Source organism: Choloepus didactylus, chromosome 18, assembly GCF_015220235.1.
Source record: "Choloepus didactylus isolate mChoDid1 chromosome 18, mChoDid1.pri, whole genome shotgun sequence".
Taxonomy (NCBI): domain Eukaryota; kingdom Metazoa; phylum Chordata; class Mammalia; order Pilosa; family Megalonychidae; genus Choloepus; species Choloepus didactylus.
In genome coordinates, this window is record NC_051324.1 from 37646064 (window position 1) to 37672655 (window position 26592).

At 36.8% G+C, this 26592-nt stretch overlaps 1 protein-coding gene across 1 annotated transcript in view; it reads left to right on the forward strand.

The window, feature by feature from the left end:
• Positions 1–26592, forward strand: part of RNF43 (ring finger protein 43) — a 54834-nt gene that overhangs the window by 2989 nt on the left and 25253 nt on the right. The window lies entirely within an intron of this gene.

Sequence of the window (26592 nt, forward strand, 5' to 3'; positions counted from 1 at the left end):
CTCATTCCCCATGGTGAAGACAGAGCCTAGAGGGCTGACCTTTTTTAAGGTGGCATTCTCGTTTCTTACTCCATAAAATTATGTTGCTTATTGATTAAAATTCATTTTATAAAAGGACACTCCTTGTAGCTCTTGGACACAGGTTAAAATGTTAAATATTTTTTATCTTAGCATTCAAACTCAGATTTTTATTTTAGAATATGAACAGAACTAGAGTATTGAGTGAATTTAGAGTATTGTCTGCTTAGAGAAAGAAGGTGGGAATAATGAAACAAATTGTAGAACTCTCCTTTCCAAACAAGGATTTTTTAAATACATGGTTTAGTGGGTCTTCATAATCACTTTTTATGTAACATTTTGAAGCTGGGATAGATGAAGTGAAAGAAGAATTGAGGGAAATGGAATGCTCTACTCTTTAGAAAAATAAATGAGAAAAAAGAGTATATCTAAAAAAATGGTGTAAGATTTTTTTATGAGTATCTTTTAATTTGGATTCTAGGTTGGAATTAAGAATACTTAAAAATTGAAATTCATAAATTATTTCAAATAAGGAAATTATAAAGGAAACTTTCCTTCCTGACCTTCCCTAAAGCATAGGCTATGAGCTCCCTTTCAATTTCTATCCTAAGTAATTTTACTATAGAGCCATATTTTGATATCTCTGAGCTCTTTGGGAGTCATACTAAACTTTTTGCCTTAATAATATTCTTTGGCAGCATGTTCAGTGGGTTAATTATATGCTGCATAAAATGATTTCCTCTTTTATTTAAAAATTGTTGTCTTCTATAATCATGAAGTTGTATATAAAGTTTCTGTGTTTGCATGAAGGAGAAAGAAATTAGAGGCACCAGCTGGCATTCTCTTCACCATTCACTATTTTATCAGTCTTTATCATATCTTCTCTTATTCTAACTTTTCTTACCCAATAAAACTTGCTAATCCTTGTATTTTTTTAACTATTAACTTTGAGACTATCAGTATACTTTAAGTATGCTTTCCTTATTTTGTCAAGAAGGAATTTCATAATATGTAATTATTTAGCAAGGTCTTTCAGGCTTTACAGTAGGTAGTTTAGCATCATGGGCGATTTTCAGTCTTTCTTCACCTTTTCTGTTCACATAGGCATCTTTTGGGTCATGAATAAATTTGTACATTATTCTAGTATTAATCTCTGGAGATTTTCAGTATTGGCCCTGGCTTTTTGTCTATTAATCCGTTTTTAATCCACAACAGTTAACTAAATTTTCTTAATAGCCTTTTATAAGATACTTAAAAATAATCAACCTTTTGAATGAATATGCATCTGTTTTTCTTTACCCACTATTTGATTAACTCTTTCAAAGAACTCTACTGTGTTAGGGGCACATGGTTTTACACTTCTAGAATCCGTGCTATTTGTTCCTTATCAGATTACACTGCCACTCAGATTTACTCAACTGTGGTTAACCAAGCCTCCCATTAAACTGAAGTTCTGTTTATATCTCCTAGAGTTGTGCTTTGCTGTGCTTTGGTTTACTTGGTGTAGAGCTGTACCCTGGTGTCACAGTTCTAAAGGCAGTCTTCTCTGTTGGCTTTGAGGAATTTTGGAAAACTCTATATATCCATCTATCTATGAATTATTCTAGCTGTCTGTTAAGATTGGTTGTCTCCAGAGATGCTGCCAGGATTTTGTAGAATTGGGGATGCTATGCATTGGGAAATGTAAAGGTATGGGGACAGTGATTTTTTTAAAAAATAACCTTGTTGTGGGTTCTGGAATTCCCAGAGTTTCAGAAAATCAGACAGTCCTTTATGTTTTGCTCAATTAATTCAGGTGTGTACAATTTAATAGGGACCAAATTAACTGAGTTTTCATTGGTATTACAATTTTAAATTTCCTTAGACAAAGGGAGACATCCCTTGACAATGTGGACCCAATTTGTTTAATAATAAAATAGACCATAGAATTGTCTCTACAATAACTTTGCTTGTCTCAACCTCATCTGATGGCTATACAAGGGCATTGCAGGCTAGGCCTTGAAGAATTTTTATCCTGATTCTTATCCCTCACTTTTTGTGCTTAGGTTTGTCTTTGCCAACAGTAATATGTGTTTTACAAGGTATATTCAAGGTTTTAAAATGTAATATTCTTTTTTCATACTAGAAGAAAGTCAAAATAGAAAAGGAAATGTTGCTTTTACATTTCTCTTCTTTTCCATGTCAAAACTCCCATCTTAGCCCTGACCAAATTATATTGCTTTCCTTCCCATTTTGCCTAAGAGCTGTTTGTTGGCGTTACTGTATCATTTCAGATCCCTTTTAGCAGGTTTGCCACTGCCTTTAAAGTGTCTAATTCTTAGGTTTTCCTTACATTTGCCAAAATTATTGTCTCTCCCTTTTCTCTGATTTCCTCATACCTTTTTTTTTCTGTCTTCTACTTAGTTTATACATTTAGAAGATCCTTTCACTGCTCTTCTCATGGGTAGTTCCTAGCCATCAGAAAACCATGTTAAAGTAAATTCCCGGATCTCATAATTATTTGCCAGAGACTGAGGACTCAATGATAGTGATTATAACTTGTTACTACTTTTATTTATATTTTGAGTATATTCTTCTTCTCCTGCTTTATACCAGGGTAGATGGAAAATGTGCTGGAATTTACACTGCCTAATTTCCAGTTTGTTTACCACTTACCAATTTTTTTTCTATTTCTAGTATTATTATTGCTGATACTTCTAAAAATGATTAAAGTCATATTTTCTTTCTCAATCCTTGATCCTTATTTGTAAATGTTGCTTAGAGAGACAACTCAAAATTAATCTTTTTGCCTCTCAGAGAAAAAGAGCCAGAGGATCTTAGTGTAGCACAAGACAGGTCACCAATTCTTTAACTATCACACTCATCCTGCTCCACTGGTTGTCCTGGATTTTCTTAGACTCTAGGATAAACTTATGATCAAGATTAGAATGTACTGCCCTAAGGCTTCAGACCTATAATGGGAGTGGTGGTAATTTAGCATTTGGCCAGTAACATTGAACACCTCCTGAACAAATTCCCCTTTGCATAATGTCTCTGCCTTCTCCTTAATTTTACCTATTAGTCAACATGTAGTTATCCCATCTTTGCATTTTTACTTTATCTGTAGTCAGGGCCTGAAATTAAGTATTTGGGGATAATGGGGTGGGGAAGAGAAAACTTTAACTGCCCAAACCAGAGAGGCAATGTTATATAACAAAGTATAATTGACAAAGTGACTAAAACTGTGATTCAAAGGACTTGACTTTTGGTTCTGACTTTGCCACTAAGTGGTTGCATAATTTGGGGCAAAATAGTTCAGCTTTTTTGTTTAGATTCCCTGTCTGTAAAATTGAAGGCTTGAAATGTAATACCTACCAAACTTGTTTTATGCACTTTAGACATGTATTAATTCATCGAAACCTCATATCTCTGAGAGAAGCACAGTATTTTTTTCACATTTTACAGATAAGGAAACTGAGGCTTCAAGAGTTAATATCTGCCAATGTCATGTAGCTAGTAGGTGGCATAGCTGGAACTTGAACCCCAGAGCCCATGATTTTCCACCTCTAAAATTCTATTTGTCCAAGAATGCCATAGATGAACAAACACCAATGTAAGCTTTGTATAAATGATTAGTTTATTTCCAAAACAGAAAGCAATGAAAGTGGTGTGTACCATTTTCTCAGGTTGATTCATAATACACAATATCCTGCTAACTTATAATAATCTCTGTATTTATTCTGTTTCTCTCATTTCATATTTCATTTACACAGATATTTATAAATCAGAATGTTTATTTACTCAGTATCTCACTTTTAGTTAACATCTTTCATTATCTTTCTGTTCATTTTAAAACAGTTTATGCTAAGTTATTTAATATAGGAACCTGACATAATAAACTTTGAAATAGAATACACTTTGCCAACATTGCTCCATTTAAAGTTCCTTGGAAGCAGAGATTTCAAAGTAGATTTTGTAATTTTGCTTTAAGGCCAAGTTTAAAAGAAGTACAGAGTTAAAATTCAAGGTACAGTCAGCTCTACAGTAATTTATGTTAATGGAGGTGTAGAAAATCCAATTAATTTACAATTGACTTTGGAATATGGTCAGAAATATACCATCAGATAGAATTCGGCTGTGTGCACAGATCTTCTTAGGTGCTTGCCTCATCCAGTCCCAACTCAGAGCCCTCTTGGCTTGGCTTTGTTGTTGGAAACTTGGAACCCAGAGGAGAGAAGGAAGCTATAGAATATTTTTAATGATAATTTTTCAAGTTAATTAGGTGTTTTTTATAAGCATCAATCAGATAGATTTATATATTTGATAGTTCATATGAAAATCCAGCAACAGTTTTCTAAATTCGAATTCATAAATCTCTGAGGTTAATTGGAAGTAATGAACTGTGCCCCTGGTAGTGCTCTTTTCAAGCTATTTAATGTTCATTTAGCTGGTTCTGGGGATAAACATTGCCTTGGTTTTTGTAATTAAGTGTGTGTATATGTAGTGATTTTCTTTTTCAAGAACTAACCATGATTTATTTTTTAGATAATATTAAAAGTATTCCTAGGTTCATGGTTTTGTTTGGTTGGTTGTTTTTAATAAAAATGCCTTTGTATTTTGTTACTGGAAAGAGTTTATTAGAACATTTTTTTGTGTGTTTTTTTTTCTTTTATTCTCTTCAAATTGCTAAGTGCAGTAGAGAAAAAACTAAAAGTGAGCAATGTCCTGTCAGGAACCAGAATTGATGGTGGGGTATGGTTAGAGATGAATATGATAATGATGTTGCATTTAATGTATACAGTAATTTTCTTCCAAGAAGCTTAAAATGATTCACAAATACATGCAAGCTAGGTAAGGACAGGGGATATTTACTACATTTTACAGAAAGGGAAACATATCGGAGAGAGAAAGAAATTAAATTATCTAAGAACAAAGTTGCACAGAGGTGGACCAATCTGTTTTGTAGGAGATGGAAGAGTAATCCAATATTTGAGGTATCCGAGGATGTGAATTTCTCAGAGATCAATTCTAAAATGGAAATCCTGAAACAGCTACAGTATTGTCGATGGCTGCAATATCCTCTATTTGGATCTATGTTGCTCAATGCGATCAGTCAGTCAAAAGCCTAAGGTGAAGCGGTTTGCCAGCTTTATGTCTCAAAAAGCCCTGTGAGCTAATGTTCTGACCTGCATTCATTGTTCTTTTGAGAATTGATACCAGAGTAAAAGCCAAAGTCTTTATAGTGAACTGTTAGGCTCTTCCTGATCTGACCCGGTACCTTTACCTTTCCCCCTTCACCCCCTCACTTCACCCCAGGTACTCTGGCCCCCTGCTGTCCTTCAGTTAGGCCAGACATCTTCCCGCCTGCCTTTCCACTTGATAGTTCCACAGCTTGAACCTCTGATACCCCAGATATCGGCTGCTTTTATACTCCCACATGGCACCCCCAATTGTTACATATACCGCTTAATGATCTTGCTATTCTAAATGACTCATTTTCCCTCCAGGACTCAAACTCCCCGTCACTGCTTTGTTTTTCTTCCTAAAAATATTACATGACATACTGTAACGTTTTATTTTTGTAGGTGTCTGTTTCCCCTCAGTAGAATATGAGCTCTGTGAAAGCAGGGATTTTTGTGTCTTTAGTTCAAAGCTATATAAGGGATAGGACAGTGCCTTAGACATAGTAGGTCCTCAATATATATTTGTCAAGTGAATATAAAGGGACATCGTGGTGGTGTTGAATAACTCTGATAGCTGGTAGATAACTCTAGGATGAACAGATTTATTTATCTCATCATATTATTTTTAGGTATATTATGAGGACCATTGGTTTGAATGTTTTGGGTTTGATCCAGCATGTTACATTCCTTTACTCTGACTTACTAGCAGCAAAGGGTCTCCTTGGTTGTTTTTTCAACAGGGCTGTAATCGATGTGTTTAAGGTGCTCCTTTACACAGCTGTTTTTACACAGTGTAATAGATAACTCAAACCTTGCTTTTTAGGAAATTCTGGTTTTCCAAGAAAAATTATTTGAGGTACTGACTTTAGATCTTTGATTATAAGATATTAGCATATATCCAAAGGATCTCACCTTCTTAGTCCTTAAACTTGTGATTCCCTATTCTGGTTTTGAGATATCCTAAAGAAGTGTTTTTTTTTTTTTAAATCTTTTTCAGTGTCACATATCTCTGTGAGAATGTGATGAAAGTTATGACATAATACACATATGTGATTAACATACACAATTTTTCATAAAACTTCAGGGAGTTGAGATAGTCTCTGAGACATATCTTGGGATCTAAAAACTCTAGATTAAGAACTGCTGTCCTAAAATAATCCCAATTATTTCAAAAAATGAAACAAAATCATCAAAATGAATTTACCTTCAGTTCACTTAATTTAAAAGTATTTATATGCATTACTTGAAGTCAAACAGAGAATATTATGATGCAATTATAAGAAAGATGGTCTGACCTAAGATGAAGGAATTCCAAAAGTGAAAATTGGTATCAGATAAAGATCTGCTTATGTGTAGGAAAGGAATTCTGCTCTCTGAATACTAAGTGAAACTGTATCAATTCGAGATACGCTTACAACCTTTCAGTGTGGTGGTTTTGCTAAAAGGCCCATAAGAATAAAGGATATTTTACTAAAGTTTTGATGTGAAAGTAAAACAATTTGATTTGATGTAAGTGAAAAACAATTTTATGTAAGTAAAATAATAGTGACTCTCTGTGTCTACTTGGTTACTAAATTCAGAGGTCGGAGGCTGTAAAACAACTTTATAACCTTGGTTACTTTCCATCTCTTTGATTTCAAACCCTAGCGCCATGCTTTCCCTAGGGTGGGATTCCTTAGGCTCTTAAGTTTCTATTAGCTATAATGGAAAACTTTGTATCTTGTTTTTAATGTCAAAGTTTTGTTGTTTCTTGTTTGTTTGTTTGTTTTTAAATAACAGATAAGCTATATTACACACTCTTATTTTTATTTGGGTTTTAAACATTACAGTTTATGGATAAATTTTGTTCCACAGTTTTTAATCTATTGGAGTTTATGTTTAATTTGCAAATTTGGAACAACCAAAAGAATCAAAATGATTTAAAAGTTAGGGTTTTTTTAAACTGTAAACACAAAGGCCAATGTTCTTCCTGGAAATAGGAAATTAGATTATTTAGAAATTCTGGTCTCTAACTCTAACACAGTGGTAGTGGTTCAAGATGGCAACATAACTGTGTTCAAGACCACTGCTTGTTTGTTTTTTTAAAGATTTAGAATACTTCTTTTATGACAGAAATTGACTATTAACAATTGTTATTTTAAATAGCACATTCAGTTATCATCACACATCAATTTTGTGTGTGTTAATATATCAAGAGTACTGTTATACATATACACTATTTTACATATATAAGATGATAGTTGAGAAACACTTGTAATTGTTATTTCTGTAGAATACTTTGGATGAGATTGAAAGTCTTAAGTTTTATGCTTACTAATCTTGCTGTTTCCTAAAAAAATGATTACAGATACCCGTTCTTTTTTTTCCCTCAACCATTTTATACTGCTTTGTGAATTATCCATTCTAAAAAAAGAACACATCTTTTACACAGTTCAGGTTTCATGTTCTCTTGTTTTTATACCTTCTCCGTAGAATCATATTGATTATCTGACTTTAAAATTTTCATGACCAAGTTTGTCAACTTCATGAAGGACTTTATTCTTGACACTATACTAGAATTAAGTCCTAGTCGGTTTTCCATTCCCAGGATAAAATACAGTTTTGTGGGGTTTTGTGGGGGTGGGGGTGGGGGTGGGGGAGGAGGTGGTAATTCCATTTATGAAAGTTAATCATCAAATTCCAGACTAGGAAATGCACCTAGTCTAATCTTTTTATTTTATAGATGAAATGGACCCAGAAAGATTTGTGGCTTACTGGTCAAAGAACTGCCAATCTGCAGATATATTTTACTGTCCAACATTTTGTGAATAATGCCGCCATGAACACTGGTGTGCAAATATCTGTTTAAGTACCTGCTTTCAATTCTTTTAGGTATATACTTAGGAGTGGGATTATCAGGTCTTATGGTAATTAAACTTACTGAGGAATCACAAAGCTATTTTCCACAATGGCTGCACCTTTTACATTTCCACCAGCAATGCATAAGAATTTGAATTTCTCCATATCTTTGCCAAAACTTGTTATTTTCTGTTTTTTAAATAATAGCCATCCCAGTGGGTATGAGGTGGTATCTCATTGAAGTTTTGATTTGCATTTCCCTAATGGCTAATGATGTTGAGCATCTTTTCATGTGCTCATTGGTCGTTTGTATATTTTCTGTGGAGAAATGTCTGTCAGGTCCTTTGCCCTTTTTAAAAATTGGGTTGTTTGTCTTTTTTTGGTGTTTTTGAGTTGTAGGACTTCTTTATATATTCTGAGAATATTAAACCCTTATCAGATATATGATTTCCAAATATTTTCTCCATTCTTTAGATTATCTTTTCACTTTCTTAATAATGTCCTTTGATGACCAAAAGTTATTAATTTTGACAAAATCCAATTTGTCTCTTTTTTTCTTTTGTTGCTCATGCTCACTGGCTCAGTTTAAGTGTTTCACAGACTGTATGCCATAAAGGAAGAGGTAAATACAAAGACCCTTTATACAGAAGGTGAAGAGAATTTGACTATCATTTCTATTTAGCAAAATTTGTTTCTAATACCAAATTGTTGTTATTATTATTATTTTGCATTATTGCCTTTAGTCAAAACTGAACACATATTATTTAATGCCCTGGTTTCAGTATAATATGAAGGAATATAGAGACCAACTCAAGAAAATGTACATATCTGCTGTGACAAGAGCATAGGGTCATTAATTGCTCTACAGTTAGTAAACTGAATAGTATACATTATGTATTTTTGATCATTGTTAGAGATTATTTGGTATTTAGGTGCCACCTCTGGGTATGTGAAAAGTATAGGTTCCTTATGACCATTTAAAAGGCAATTATACAAATCACTTAAACTTTCATCTTTTGGGATGAGGTTGGTAGGGCAATTAAATAAATCTTTAAGGTCCTTCCCAACTCTAAACTTTTAGAATCTATGCTTATTTTAGAAATAGACTTATTACATTGAAGAGATATGTAATTTGACTATTTATTTCTTTTCCCTGAGACGAAATTTATTTGGTAGGTGTTACAAAAAATCTGACCAAATTACTTAAAGTCACACAACAAATCGGTAGCATAATTGATCATCAGTCTCAGTTGCACTCCCAATATACTGGTCCTATACTGTCTTTACATTCCAGTTAGCACACACACAAAAAAGAGTCTTTCTTTGGAAATTTATTTTTCAAAATATCTGTAGTGAATTGAGGACCCTTACTCTAAATTCTTCATCAAAGCCTATCCCAGTGACCAAACAACACTGAATTCAATCACTAACCAATACCTAAATGAATCTGAACCTTTGGAAATGTCTAGAAGACCCAGCGATATAACTTAGAGCCAGTCTGGACCATAGCAGTAAAAGGAGGATTGTAAAACCTCTAGAGAGCTATGAATAATTAATGCATCTGAGCCTAAAATACTATGGGAAGTTGAATTATTAGAAATAAACTGAATGATTACATTAGAAATAAGATTTCAGAGCAGCTGGTAGGTGTTCACATGTAGGGCTGGGGTACAGAGCTGTAGTCCTTAGGTACGTAAGCATCTGGAGGCATCTGGGAGGAGGTGAAGTGGGGTCATCTGATTAGTAACTATGCCTTGTTATTAAACCGTGACTTTCTGCATTGTGTATCCGCAGAGTTGGAAAACTTCCGCTGGTGAAAAAAAGAGAGGGGCTGCTGTGCTGTTGCTGAGGGCCATACAGTAGACACAAAAGCTCCTTCTTAGAGGGCTTCAGCAGAGGCAGCTTGTACAGGCAGGCCCGCTCCTCTCAAAGACTGGGAATCAGATTCTTTCCCCAGGGGGTTTCCAACTAGTTTGCACTTCAGAAAAACCTTTTCTTTCTCCTGCTGTTCACGCCCTGCAAAGAATTTTCTTCCAACCAAAGAAATTGTTTTATAATCAAAGATCCTTGTCCTTAGTTGTTGGACATCAAAGAAAGTTTGGACAAGACTGGGAGATTATGTGAGTGCCTAGAATTTACTTTGAATGCAAACTTGCAACATTGGCAAGTCCCCCAAAGAATATACTCATCTCAGAGCTGGGAGAGAGGCTAATGCACTAACTCTCTATTCTTCTTGGTTGGATGTGCCCCAGTAAGACAGAAATGAATTTAGTAGCTCTATCTGGACTTAACTCATGTATGTTTGGTTCCTGAATTGCAGAGTTGAAGAGATCTTCCCACCTCATCCACCCCTTTAAAACTGGATATATGGAACCATCAAATGTAACTGGTATACTTGAAACAAACAAAAATTTTAACATTCAATGCTTCAACTCATGGGAATTTGGGGTTTATCCCAGGGCAGTTGATGATATCACCAAATATTGGGAGCCACATTCCCTGCATTCTCTTCTGTCTCTGAGGTGTTGATGATGTCATTTTCTCCCACAAAGGAAAACCTCAGCACCCTGAGGGCCTGGACTCAGGTCTTGGCAGGTAAATGAAGGAGGAACTTAACTTTTAGATTTAAACTGTTCGACTGAGTCTGGCATAAAGAAGCACAACCACGTTAAATACTAGCTTCCCAGACTCTTCTCTGGGGCCTGAATAGACCATTTGTTATTTAAGGAGAACTAAGACTGTAACTTTAAGAAATTGTTTTCTGGGTGAGAACCATGATTCATTTAATATTCTGTTTCTTGCACTTCAGCACATTTATAGGGCATTGTTCTCAGAGATTATACCTCTCTCTTAAATATTCTTCTCTGGATCCAAGAATTTTTCCAAGCTTTTCCAGAACCCATTTTTAGATTATCTAGCTTTCCTTCCTAGAGCAGATTAAGAACAAGAAAAACAAGACTTAGGAAAAATAAAATGATGGATAGGGCAGATTTAGGCAGAATTACGCCCTGGGCAAAGTACATTCTTGTTACTTTAATCTGGGCTCTATGATGATGAACAGAGGAGAGTATTTGCTCTAGAAGACTTTCAGTTTCTTCCTGTCCCTTCATCACAACCACAAAGTAGTGGTTGGAATTAGAGTTCCAGCAACACCAGAAATGCTCAGAATTTCCAATAGCGGCAGCTGCAGAGCCCCCACAAGGATTCTTCAAGCACTCTACCTTGTAGCCTTCTTGTGGTCAGGAACCTACATAGTTAATCACAAAGGCTTGGCCCGAAGACAAACCTGGAAAAAATTTCAACTGTCTTTTGACATCAGAAAGAATTCTTTATATTTTTACTCTTCTCTGAACTAACATGCTTTCATTTTTTAGAGAAGGACAGTCCCTTTCATGAAATCATCCAACCGACCATTTTCATAGCATTTTCACAGCAAATGTACTAGTTTGTAGCAGGAAGGCAAGGCAGCATCTGCTAGGTAGGGAGGATTTGCCAAAGATTTCTAGTTTATTCAGCAGTGTTAACTTGCCTATGTTACTCCTATGCAGATATTAGATTCCAGTTACTTTTTTCAACTAGGAATCCACAGGTAAAATTTGTTGAAATGTAAAGAGTCTCCCTTTAGTTTATATAGGGGGATAGGGAATTGAACTATAAGGTAAGTGCCCAGCCTGCAACTGACCTTTCATTTTTGTAATCTTATTTCTCCTGAGTTAATGTATGCTTGAACAAAATTAATATTATAATATAAAATGCCCTAGTTTTTCAAGTAACATCAATCTTCAGGGTATGGAACAGGATTTGGCATTTTGTTTCCATTTTTATTGTTTTGTTTTCTAAAGAGAAGTTTGAGTTGGAGCTTGTCTGGCAGGATTCCATACTGCTCCCAAACCACCTGCCCTGGCAGAGACAATACAATCAAAAGTCAAGTTCTTTATGACTGCACCTGCCTTGTAAGTGTTGCCAGAATATCTGATTTTCTCCTATAGCCAAATTTTACCCAGAAACCATAGTACTTGGTACCCATACACCCCAAAACTTGGATGTCCCAATTTCAGGAGGACTAGTACTAGTTCTCCCATTGATTTCTAGGTAATCTTTCCTCAGGGCAGTCAATGATTGTTTTATAGTTTATCAGACGGTGGAGATGTAACTTTCTGGTCCACCTGGTTTTCAAGACTTTTGGGAAGGTCCATTAATGATGATGAATCATTTGGTGACTTATTATTTGAAAAATACTTCTCATGGTTGCCTTGTGCAATTATGCGCCTGGTGAGCATTGAGATGAGCACTCCCTGACCTAAGAGATCAGGAACATATCTCCAAAATCAGACCACCAGACAAATTTCCAGGAGTGAGAAGCTACAGTTTCTTCCTTCTTCTTTTTCCTTTTCCCAGAAATGTAAGTTACCCTACGGGCCACTAGTTGAATGCTTTCTGATTGGGTAGTTGTTTTGGAGGCAATCTAACTTCCTTGATGAGGACTTTTTCCCTTTTGGATTATCAGAGTTTTTCTTGGGTTCCCTCAGGGCAGTTACTTTATTATTTTCCAACTTTATGTTTAACTGGAAGCCTGCTGGCCTGAGAACATAATTTCTATAGCCAATCAAATAAGTGAAAAGAATATGCCCACCAAATGCTACTCTTTGCACAGTGTTCACATACAATGATATCACATGAAAATAAGGAATAAAGGGCCTTCTAAAAGAAGTGGTAACATCCTACAGTGAAATGATCTCTCGGTAGACTTGTATTTTAATCTCAGCTCTGATTCTTCTTACCTTTATGACCTTAAGGAAAATTGCTTATCCTCTTTGGACCTGTGTCCTCATAAATAAAGTAGGGATAATAGCAATAAATGGCCTGCCTTCCTGAGATGAAATACTCTATGAGAATTGTCTTTGAAAATTGCAAATATAAAGTATTATTATTATTAATACTAATTAGAGCTCCTCCTTTTCACCTAATTACTGTAAGAAATATTATTAGGTGTGAGGATTATTGATTTGGGCTTGGTCAACCTATTTGAAGTCAGTTTGGCTTTAGCCTAAAATAACTAAGCAAGGCTGTATTTTTTTAAGCAGCTAAAGTGACATTGCTTTAAGGTCAAAATTCTGTTGGCCAAAGGGCTACCAAGTTATCACAATGGTGGCTTGGGGAATGACTACCAATTCTGAGCTCTGGAGTGGGAAACTAAATTCTATGACTGCCTTGCTCATGCCATGATGAATTACTTGCCCTCCCTGGACCTTGGTATATGTGGTTGTTCTACTTTGGTAAGCGCTGTGGCTTCCTCCTGTACTGATGGTCACTGAAACAAAGCAGAAGCTTTCTTAGTTATGTGGTTCTACCTTGGTAAGCTCGGTGGCTTGCTCCTGTGCTGATGGATGTTCACTGAAACAAAGCAGATGCTTTCTAAATTTTTATTTCTCAGAGTCTGAGGGGTCCTAGAACCACATTCTATCTCACTCTTATATCATCTCTTTTTTGAGATTTTGTACTATTTCTTTTAAGTACTGTTACCCTTAAATAATTGCTCAGAATGCTGAAGCTTGCAGCTGTTTCTATGGCCTGGAAGGGGAGGAGTTTAGGTTTGTGCAGGAGACTCATGTACCCAGTTCATTTTACTCTGTCCTGTGCTAGTCCTAACATGCAATTCTTTGAAGCTCAGCAGATAAGATTCTGTAGCCTACTTGGAAATTATCCCACAAGTCTCTATGATTCCCAGTTTACCATCTGAGAAGTATTAGACCAAAATGAGAATAAAGCAGTGTTTAGTCATAGCACATGTGAAATATTTGACGCCCAGAAATCACTGTCAGGTAAAGGCCATCCTTTGAGCCATCTCAGAGAATAATGGTATTCTGCATTATGGAAAATCTGTATTCAGTGTTTTGTAATTTAGCCAATTTGAAGTCTCTCTTCGAAATAAGTAAATAATGGGATAAAGGTAATTATGGGTTTCCTCATCTTTTCTGCTTACTTATTCCCTGTTATGATTAAACACACATAGCTTATAACTCTTTTAGAAACAAACTCAATTACCATTAATATCTTTTCAGCACTTGTGTGGTATTATAACCCATTGCAGTCACCAGTGCAACACAGTAGGAGTTTGGAGACAAGTGGAGGGGGACAGGGCACAAAGGTTTTCCCTTTTATTGACTTTGGGAAGTATCCTTCCTTTTCTAAAGACACTTCTTAGGGAAAACTGTTTTTTTCCTGAGGCCTAATAAAGATTATTGAGAGATGTCTGCAAAACTTTTGAAGCTTTTTGAAATAAGGCATAGATAAACAGTCAGTATCACTGTTGTTATTAAAAAGGAAAGCCCAGCATGTGATGTTTTGGGTCACTTCCAGCGGCCCTGTCTGATGTTCATGGTTCCTTTTTTGACCTTTAGCTCTCGATATCTTTATACATTTATTGAGGCTGTTGGACAAAGTCTTGAGATCCTAAGCCATAGGGTGTTAAGAATGAATGACTGCTAGACTCCATTTCTATGTGGTGGGCTTTCTGAGAATGTGCTTAAAGGTCACGTTTCTGTCTTTAGATACCCTGTTGTTCAATTGGCAAACTCAGTGGCAGGAAGGTTAATTTAGTATCTGGTCATTTGAGTTTTTATTCCCAATTCTATCCCTTACTTTAGACCCAGAATTTTACAGGAAAATTTTCATGAATAGAAAATACCAAATTAACCTGAATTTTTTCCTGTACTGTGCTTATGAGTTAGATATAAATTAAAAGAAAGAGGCAGATTAATGATTTAAAAACAAATAATACAAGAACTTCTGGAAATTGTACAAGAACTTCCTAGGGACCCTGTAAGTTCCACCCAATCTCCTGTACTACAGCATGTAAATTATTTCATGCTTTTGAAAATGGTCATAATAATATGCTGGTAGTGTTACAAGATACCAAATAAAGGTTAAATTATGTTCAGTATAGTGTATTTAGGCAGGAAAATGCATCAATACATTTTAGAAAGGTTTTCAATAATATAGGTTGGATTTAAAAGGACTTCCTGGTACTTGGATAGCTAAATAAATCAGACACTATTAATATGTGCTTTCTACATTCAAGGACCTGATCTTATCAGAATATCCTATTCCCTTATAGGTAGCTATATTTGAGAATTATCCCTCAAATATTTTTTCTTAAATGCTGCTAGTCTTTGCTTTTGAGTTTGTGGTGTTAGTGTATTGTTTTGTAAAAAAAAGAGTACATTATTTGTAATCCTAGTTGACGAATTGTTTTTATGTTTTAGATTTTAAATGTTTATCCTACAATAGAGTTTGCTTATGTAACAGACACACACACATATGTATTTCCCTCTAGTTTTTCAGTTGAGTTTGTTTTTTTTCAATCCCCACTCTGATTTCTGTATCCCTTCTGAGCTTCACCTTCACCAATAAAGGCAAAGTGGTAAAGAAACTTGAATCTTTGCATCAAAGCCAAGGGAACTCAATAGGAAATTGAGTCTTTCCATCAGAACCAAGGGAACTCAATAGGGAATTGAAGATGAGGATGCCAAGGATTGATAGAAAATTATTTGAAATTAACAACATATTTAATTTTATGCCTTTTAAAGCAATAACCGTGAAATTACCATAGTAATCTGTGTGTATACATAAAAGATTGAAAATGATTGTTCACATTAGAATACATACACACACACACATATACACACATATTCGTTTTCAGACTTTTAGAGGAGATACTTCCTCTAAGCAAACTTTAGACCAATCTTAAAAATAACTCCCTTTTTAGATTGAGAAGTCATATTATTATATGAAATTTTGCCTATTGAAAGGATGATCACATGCAAAATGGATAGCTCTCCCTCCCTCTATATTCTTCCCTCAAGACCCCTCTTCCATTCATAATTTTAGTTAATTTCACTTAGCAGAAAACAATTGACTCTAACCTTTTCACAAACTGTTTCTTTCCCTCTGATTAGGCTTGTGTCAAATTAAGCGTGTTGAATCTGAGTTCTTCTCTTTCCTGATAAATTCTACTTGCTCATCTCTCCTCAGTTGTGTTTGTTCTCTCTCAACTTGAGAATTTTAACCTACATAATAGTCCTTCTGTTTCTTGTCTCTTGTTTTCATTTTGGGGCCATTTAAGAAATCTGTGCATACCGTCAAATCAAATGTTTCCTCTCACTCTGAAAATTTCTTATCACTTTTTTATCCTCCGTATTATGTTTGTCCTATTTAGGTTGAGATTTTGATATCCAGGCCTGTTCCCTTCCATGCCATGTACTACACCAGCTTCACTGCCTGCATTCAATAACTGTTATAAAATGAGCATCATGTTGTTGAATAAGTTGGTGTTAGCTGCTGTTTTTCATATGGAAACAGTTGTCTGCAGACCACGTTAACAGGCAACAGCATGCCAGGTTACATGCTAACAGCGCTCTTCCCATCAAAAAAAGATTCTTTTTTCCTTCCCTATCAAATGAAAGCATGGATTTTAGAAAAAATTACAAAATACAGAAAATGAAAGAGAAGAACTGAAATCACAGCATCTGAGGTTTTCTCTGTCCTTAATGATTAAGTGGCTTCCTGGAGGATTTTATTGTAATATGTTGATGAAATGTCTATAGTCGTCCACTTACAGTTTGTTTAGAAAATAGTTTCTAAGCAGCCATCCTTGTATCGTTTAGAAAACTTTTAGCTAGAGAACCACATTCTTTTCTTTCTCTCAAGCTGCAGAACCAGCCAAATCTTTTTTTCCAGTTTTTTTTAACACTTGATGTTTAAGGTGAGGGACTGACTCTACATGAACTTTCTTCCAAAAGAATACTTTTCAGATTTTTGTATTTTATAATTTTGTGATTTCATTGCCCTGATAGATTTACTTGTCAGACTATCTCTAGGAGTTCACAGGTATACAATAATAAACTGTCTCTCATGAAGAAGGAAGAACTTTTTAGTTATTGCTATGGCAGTATGTTTGGATGCATCCTACCATGGATCCAGACCCCTGATCAGAAATTATTAGTTATGTGTATGTTTTAAATTTGGGAACCTCCATCACATTATATAGCCTCATATTAATAATACTTTTCCATAATGTTCAATAGTAGGGAATGCTATGACAGACCATTTTGCTATCTCAAAGCCATTGTCTTATATTTTTTCCCTAAAATAATTTAAGGTCCTGTTTAATATTTGCTACTTTTGTTAGGTACTGAAGGCAGAAAGATGTTGTAGGTAGGGGTAATCTCATGAAGAAAGAAAACAATGTTATCTATTTTCCATATATTGCCAATCTGTCCAAGCAAACCTATTGGAAACCCGATAAGGAACTTTGCTTTCCTCCTGATATACTTGCCTGCACGGCACCATGCCCCACTTTGGAGAACCCTGTGGTAGAGTTTCGGCTCTCTAGATAAGGCAGAATATCTGTAAAATAGCTGAACCATTGTGCCTCCATAGGTTTTCACAACCCTGAAGGTGAGAGGAGTTGGGAGAATGAAAGGGAGCTGTTTTTTCCCCCTGAGAGTCTTAAAGTTCAAAGACACAGCTGGTGTTTCAGTGGAGTCCATGCATCTGGAGCAGCCCAGTTACTAGAGAGGTAACTATTGCACTGTGCCCTTCCTGTTGTTGTTAGCCACTGAAGTATTCATCTAGGTGGCCCTTGCCCTGACCTGTGAATCATCTCCTTAAGTCCTTCTATCCTTTTTGTTGGCCCGCTTTGAACTTCTTGTGTATTAATCTCTCTTACAAAGTAAGGGTTGTGAGGAATGGATAGTAAGTGCTACAGGTGTCCTCTCACCCACACTGCGTGAGGAGGGTTGTTGAACTAATTTGTTTCTGCATATTTCAAAACTGCAGTGATATCACACACTGAGTTCCTGCTCACTAGATTTCTCGTTTCCCTAATAACTTTCAAAATTGTTTCTCTTCACTTGTATAATTATAATATCCAATGCATAACTATTTTCATTCTATGTGATATCAAGTCATTTGCTAGCCACCTATATAGGGAGGCCAGAAATATGTTTCCTTCCTTCTTCGAGGCTATTTTTCTAGAAGAGTATAGGCCAGATTCTGAAGCATTAACTGGAATTTCTTCATAAAATTCACCATCAGCTGATACGGTTTCCTTTTGTAGTTTTACCTCTCAAACTTAACATTGCCTCTCTGATTATTCTATAATTTCAGTCCAACCAAGATTCCTGTTTATATTCTAAAATTCAAACTGAATTCTTATCTTTTCCCAGGGGAGAAGAGTATCCCAGTAGATAGGCAACTAGCGAATGTTGGAAGTGTTTCCCTGAAGCAGCCCGATAATATTCAATATGTTTCTCTGTTCAGGGCATTGTGCAAGTAAGTGCACATGGGTTGTGGTCTGCTGTAGAAAATACAAAGCATTACAATAAATCTCAAAATCAAATGAGTCATTTCTCTGTCTTACTCTGTAATCAAAATATTAAAGTCAAGTTCATCTTCTCCTCAAGGTAGATAACCTAAGAATAGTCTTTTAATATGATGGCCCATCCCCCACAACTCAGGGTAGGTCACCAGCTGCTCCATAATAGCTACATTACCCAGCAAGTTAGGACAGGAGAATAAAAAACCATATCCCATTGAAGCTGCAAAGGAAATTCAAGAAAACACAATGTGATGATGATTATATTCATATATGGATGAAAGAGAATGAATTGCATCCACTCTCCCCAAATTTTCTTGCGAGAGCATTTTGTGGTAGGTTATTTGATGTCTGTTCCCTCAATATCAGGCCGTGTATGGAAATAAAGAAGCCATATAACCCTTCCTTAGATTTTGAAGACAGGTATTACTTTGAGTGAGTTGTTGTGATGATAGTAGTTAGTTTTGGTGTGTGTACAACTATCTTACATATTGACTTTAGATTTATAGGTCGTAGTTGTAAGGGCTGCCATTTATTTCACTTTCCTATGTATTCAGAGGCCAATAGATATTTAATTTAAAAATAGTAAAAATGTCTATCTTCTTTGGAACCCTTAAGATAGCATATAATTAAATAATAGACTCAATGTTCCCTGGCTTGAGTGCTCTTTAATATTCACTGCCCCCAGAAAGCCTTTCTGGAATTATTGGTAGTCATTCCCATTATGTCTCATGGTTAATACTCAGTATGTACTTGTGTGAAAAATATTATGATAATGCCCAGACAGATGCCTTTCAGACTCTTGGGACTCACCCCAGTAAAGAGGTGTCTTCTTAGCTCCCCTTAATTTTATTTACTTTTTTTTAACTTTCATTTTCGATGTCTCTTATTCTATCCTGGTCCTGAGTTGATCTTTTTGAACTTGTGCATTGCGCTGGGGAGAAAAAATGCATACTTTCCCTCCTGCTTTGTCTTCTGACCCATAATAATAATAATGTCTCTTCTCCCAGATCTACTGTCTTAGGGGCTGCTCTATCATGTGGTGGTTTCATGTGCTGATTTCTCTTTCATCTCAAAGATCATGTCTCTACCCTCATCATCCTCTAGCTAGCAGCTGAAAAACCTCTTACCTCCACCTCCTAAACTGCTTGGAAAGGAATCTGGTTCTCCTGGCCCCAGTGCTGACCTTGACTATTCCCCCAGTCCTGAGCAGTCCTGGAAACTCAGCCCCCTCAGCACCTAATTCATGGCTGATATGCTGGCTTTCCTGCTCGGGCCTCAGGAGAGAAAGAACACATTCTGAACACTCCTCCTTTTGTGTCGGCATCTCTGTGAGGTGCTTTGGAAGGACTCCAGCCAGGCATGGAAGGGTTCTTTGATAATATCTGACGGGTGGGTAAGAATTTCGGGCACCTGGCCAAGATACACATTGCCTGTAATCGTTAACTCAGTCTGTAAACAGTTCAAATGGCACTGAGAGGCCGTCAGTTATTACATTAGAAGAAGCCTTTCATCTCTTGCTCAGAAGCCAGGCGTCCAGCTTTGCCCCCACTGTGGCGATTGGAGCCACAGTGCTCTGTGTACAGCCACTGAGGCCCAAGACATGGAGGGACATACAATGGAACCTGCCCCGAATGATCGACTTTCAAACTCTGAGCACTGGAGCAATAACTAAGTCTTTAATTTCCTTTTGTTCTGCACCTGGTTGATACTGGAAGGAAAAAAGAAAAAGAAAAAAAATCCAACCAGGAATAAGCAGTGGGGAAGGAATTATCATCTGGAATTGGAAATTTCATTTTTCAGCACAATTTTCCTACCCACACCCATGTACTGAAAGCTTCCTCACCCTTGCCCTTTCATGTTGCCCCTTTACTCCATGTTGCTTCTTTCTAAATTTGTCCACAGTGTACCCCATGTCTCCAGTTAGCGTAACAGTTGCGCAATATTATTAGATCCTAAGTGCAAGGTACAATGCTGAGCCCAGGAGAGGGCCCAGTGGAGCATAAGATAAACATTCCTGCCCTCAGGAAGCTTACTAACAAAGTTTTTAAGATAATGCTAGATATTTATTAGAGATAACTCCCACCCTGGCAGTTTATAATAATGCCAAATTAGATATACAAATGAGTTTCTACAGCAGTTCAGAAGAGAACCACAATGTGGACAGGGTGATCAGGGAAGCTGCCTTCCAATTTTTATGAAACATTATTTTTCAGTAATTTTTTAAAATTAGCTTCTTTTCTCATATTTGGCAGCCATTTTCTTTTGCCTTTTTCACTAAATTGCTAATTTTTTAATGCACATATTGAGTAGTCCAGGCACTTAGTAAATGGAATCATTAAGCATATTTTAGAATTTTTCTGGTAGTTAGAATTTTGCAGGATGGAGTTATGAGACCTGCCTTCCCATTGAGTACTCTGGTATCAAAAGATGGAGCAGGAAAACCAAGAACAACTTATTTTAAGCATCTTAAAAGCAGAAGACCCTTTTCTGATGAATATTTCTAAAGATATTCAGATTAGTTTTAAGTCTACTGTTGCTGAAGCAGTTAGTTCCAGGTAGCACAGGAGTAGAATTTAGATTAGGCCATTGGTTTTAAATAAACAAGTGAAATAAAATCCTATACTCACCACCATTCAACTGAGCATCAAAATCTCTGGTTTTGCCGCTTACACCAAAATCCCAACTGTAAAGCACCTAGATTCCTTTCCTCCACAAGAGAGTATATTACCATTTACCCCAATTTCTTCAACTGAAGGAAAGCGATAGAGCTATGAGATGTTCTTCCAGACATTAAAAAAAAAAAGAAGTCTTTAGAAGAATACAAGCAGTAAAGCAAACAAAATCAAGTTTCTTTACCATCTGCCGAGCATTGTTATTTGTTCATGATAAACAGGAGAGCATTTATTTGAAAGCATGTGTTAGATCATATTCATACAGTAGAGTTGTAGAAATAGAAAATTTATAAAGTACTCATACGAGGATGCGCTGAGATAAGCGATCTGATCTACCCGAATGCCCTGGTTAATTCTGAGGTCAAATACAGGTTTAACATGATGGAGACATGATGGAGGAAGCCGCTGCTCTTCTACCTGCACAAAGAGTCTGTGTTTTTGGAAAACGGTCAGTTTTGAATTTTGATCCCCACCTCTGGTTACTTTCCTTGCCTAGAACTGTTTTGGTACCTCTAGGTCAATGACTCTCAAACTTTAGCAAGTATCAGAATCAGGCCAAGAGGGCTTATTAAAACACCAATTGCTGGGTCCTACTCTGAGAATTTCTAATTCGGTTTGTCTGGAGTGGGGCCTGAAAATTTGCATTTCTAGCACATTTCCAGGTGTTACTGATGCTGCTGATCTGGGGACCACATTTGAGAACCACTGTTCTAGGTCACTACCTATTTTATAACCATAATGATCTTAACAGAGGTCAACATCTTCCCATGGCCAGTGCATCTGACCTGAGTTGAAGTGACGGTGGCTTTAATGGCTGAAACGGAACACTTGATTGTGGGAGATTTTGTCCTGCCTGCGGAGATTTAGTGCAATCCAAAGGTCAAGGCCACTTAACTGGTGGCCTGGAGGCTCGATCTGGCCTGTGGGCACCAGGGAAATGGCTTACTGGCTCTTTCAAACAGCACATAGCCAGGTGGAAGCTTGCTTTTGGAAAAGCTATTAGCTGGGCTACAGAACTGATAGTGTGACATAGGAAGAATAAAAACAGTGCTCTTGATTAGTTTCTATATTACCCTCAAAGAGAAGATTTCAAGGTCACCTGTCTTTAGGGGTCCTCATTTTTCTTCATTCCACTTCCCTGAGCTACAGAACCTCTTAGGTTCTACATTAAATTACTTTAGAAGCCAAATTATGTGAGTTTCATTCTGGTGTGGCAGGCTATACACCATCATCCCTTCTGGATTTTTTGCGGTGGGACCAGCCAAGAGCACTATGAACCACACACTCCACTTTTAATAGGTTTCATTTATGCAGCCATTTAAATTTTTTCTAAGTGTTTTCATGTAGATTTCATGTAGTATATTTATTTAAAGTACATAGATATCTGAAGATATACACACTGCTTGGCAAATTTTTATCTCCAGCCCATTTTGGTCAAACTGCCTGTAGGATTTAAATGCTCATCTCTCATTCTGTATTTTCAGAATTCTGAAAACTGAATGAAATTTTCTCTGCTCAAAACTAACTTCTTTTTCCATTTCCCTCCTTCAGTTAATGTAACATCTTTTCCCCAATTCTCCAAATTTGGAACTTTAAACTCCTCCCTTACCTTCATTCCTATCATCCAATCTTGCAGCAAGTACTTTCAACACTTCCTTCATAATTCCGTGATTCATCCTTTCTCCTTTTAACTGTTACCGCCAGAGTTCAAATTCTCATCATACCAATACTAGATTACTGGAATAGCCCTCTAACTGGTTTGCCTACCAACAGTTTTTCCTTCAGTCCACTGTAGATTTACACTGCTACTAAATTGTTCTGTTTAAGCAGTATTTTAAGATACTGTTTTAATCGTGAGAATCTACTTGCTCAAAAATTGAGTCATTACTTTTTTACTTGTGAAAGTAAGCTCTGACTCTTATCTTGACATTCTATGGCCTTCATAATTTGAGCCTACCCCAGCTATCCAAACTATCTCTGCAGATCTATTTTTCAGTCAGACAAGTCTTACTGTCTCCAGACCCACACATGTGCTGCAACCCATTTCTCCTTCCTGTACTTTGAAGACTTGACAGAAACCGGTCAGTAACCCTACTTTTACTCTCACCTTTCCCCCTGGTTTTTCTCAAGGCTTTATCTAGGAAGTTCCAAAAATCCATTTGACAGATGCCAATAGATCAGATCCAGACTTCTTTGCTTCTGTGGTTATTTTTCTCCTCTCTAAATCCTGTCCTCTTTAAGGACCAGGTTAAGATCCATTTCCCCCACAAAGGCCAGAGGAACGATTGGCTGTACCACACAATGTGGCACTTGAAATACACCATTTTGTACTGTCATCTAGTTTGCATATGTGTTGTTTTCCCAATAATACTGTAACTCCTAAGCAGGACTTAACACAATTTAGGGAAGAAGATAGGTGCCCATTTTAAATACTTGCCAACTAAGAGACCGTATTTTACAGGCCCATTCTGGTATGCCCATTGGGAAAATTTCCATGTGTGTCCATCCAACATCCTATTCAATATTCACATCAAGTGACTCCTTGTATCTTGACAAGACACACTTGGGAACCATTGATCTTCCCTATTACATAGGGTTTGGGAGTAAACTGTAGCAGCTGTTATTCTAGGGAGAAAGGGTCCAGAAACAGGCCTGACAATACCAAGGCTAAGAGTCAATTGGCTGACAGATAGCAACTGCACTAGTTTGGTATTTGGCTAGAAAGTGGGTTCAGCCTCTGAAGCATTTCAGGTAGGTGATGGCTTAGCAATAAGATATGCTTCTATTCTGAAGTAAGCATACTTAAAGGCAAAAACAAGGCCTGGTGACTGGGTGGTTACTCCTGCATCATAAGCACTCATTTATAGGCATCTGTACGGAGGTACCCACCCGAACAAACACGAAGAAGAAGAAAAGGAAAGTGCCCAGGACCTAAGCATAGTCACTGTGTCAACAGCAATATCAGATAAGGTGGTTTTTATGGAGGGGAGTGTGTGGTGGGGGGAAGAGTCGATGCACCTGTGGTTGGTGATTCAGAAACTTGGTGCCACATTATATGGCACCATGAAGCCACCTTGTATTCCGGCCGCTCCATGGTGGCTGATGTCATATAATTACCTATTTGTCAACTGGGCCAAGAGGAAATGTATTAGATGAAAGCCAGAGTAAGGTATAGTTACCTTTTAACTGAGCCACCTTCAGACTCTATGAAACTAAATGATTTTGTGGATGCCCTTTCTACACCAGCAAACCATTGTCATTGGTTAGTTTTTATAGGCATCATGCATTTTTTTCTTGCCCATTGCTGAGGCAAATATAGTCTCATCTAAATGTATTCAAATGCATACCCAAGACTTGCACAAGTTGCCACATTATGATATTTCAAGCAGGAGCAGGGTGCAGACAATTCCTGTTGGCTGAACTAGGATTGAACGTAATCCTAGACTGATCCAGCTTCTCTGTTAAAGTTGTTTGAAATTCTGATATCCCTCCAGAGATTGTTTCTAAAGAGTACTCAGTGTAAAGTATGAATCACAAACAAATGGACTCTTGGGAGACCAAAAACTCAAGCTTTCATTATTAATTCAGCACACATTTATTGATTCCTATTATGTTACAGCATTGTGCTATGTGAGATATAAAGAAACCCCTGCCCTCAATTTAAGAATATAAGGAAGAATGTAAAAAGTGACCCCAAAATAGATACAAGCAAGGTATCTGAGGCATTCAGTTGAAGAAGAGGTAGTATGAAAACTTACCCTTGAAGGATAGGTAGGATTTTAATAAGTCACAGGATAGGAGCAATAGGCATTCCAAGGGATTGTGACAGAATAATGAGTAATACAGTTTGGTTTGGACAAGCAGTATAGTACATTTAGGAGAAAAGAAGGAGATAAAGCTGGAAAGTCAGAGGGAGAGGAGGAAGAAACTAATACTTACTGAGTGCCTACTATGGGTGGGAACTGTTGGAACTTTATGTTACTTCATTTAATCTCTACAATGATCTTGAATGGGTGATGGTATCCACATTTTTTTTACCCATAAGGTAACCAAGACTCAAAAAGTTTAGGTCACCTACTCAAAGTCACATACAGCCTGTAAGTGGTAGAGTTGAAATATGAAACCAAGTTGTCTGATTCCAAAGCTAGTGCAGAGCATTGAGGCCTTGATTTGATAGGCTAAGGAGTTTGAATTCAGTCAGAAGGCTGCAGAGAGCTACTGATAATATTTTAACAGGGCAATGATATAAGTGCTGTGTTTAGCAAGGTGGATCTTGCAGCAGTATATAGAGTTTGAATGGGGAGCAACTGGAGACTATTTAGAAGTCTATTTTAATGGTTCAGGCTCCAGAGACATCGAGGAGATAGATTTCCAAAGACTGCCTTAAATGATTGGATACAAGGAGGAGGAATCATAATGACTCAGATTCCCAGCCTGAGTCGCTAGGAAAATTGTGGTGCCATTAACAAAAATGGGTAAGTTAAGAAGGGTTACCGGTTTAGGGTGGAGTACAGGAAGAAGGTGGTAATTTAAGTTTGGTATATTTGAGTTTGAGGTGCCAGCAGGAATAATATTTGAAGTGCAGAAGAGTTTGACCTTGGAGACAAATTTAGGAATCATCACACTGAAGATTCTGGAGTAAATAAGGACCCCGGAAGAGAGATTAAATAGAGATCAGAGAGCATATCCTAGGAAACACATATATTTAAACAAGAGAGAGGAATGGTCCGAGAAGTGGAAGAACTAGAATAGAACTAGAATAAAATTATGTAATGAACAGCAAGTGAGGGGCATTAAACAGGTCAAAAATAATTTTGAGATATTTGTCTTGCTTTAACATCGATCCCTTTTCTTTGGAAACAACTGGCACCATTAAGTTCAGGCACATCCTTGTTTCTCTCTGCTTACATTCTGTTAGGGAGGAAATCAAGCAATCAAGAAAACTGTTTGCTTGTTAAAAGATGTTTGGTGGTCACATTTTCAATTTAAGCTAGGAGAGCACTCAATTTTACTGCCATTAAAATAAAATTTTGAAGTCTTGCCCTAAATACTGTAGATTAGTTTCCAAGAAGGCTCTTGTAATTTTGGTGCTTCTGTTCTTTTAGTCTGTGCCTCTTCCTGTGGTCCTTCAAGTCTCCCTTCATTAGATTTAGTACATGAAATCCATGCCCAGAATTCAGGACTCCTGGTCACAAGCCTCAGTTACCTAATTTGTGAAATGGGTGGTGCTAATAAAGGGAGAATAAAATAGCTAGTAAAGGATTATAAAGCACTTTGCTAATATAAAACTCAACATCAAAGCTGAATAATAGTCTTAATTTAGGGTGAAGGGTTCCATTAGCAGAGTAAAAATTAAAAGGACAAAGGGTAGTGTTGCTTTGTACCTTGATAAAGTGTACAAATCACAAGTGCTGCTATTGATCCTCATTGCCCTGTGAACTCTCAACCCAGGAATTTGGCTTCCCTCCCTAACTCTCTAAGTACTTCCCTTACCCACTCAGTCTGGTGATGGCACCTCCCC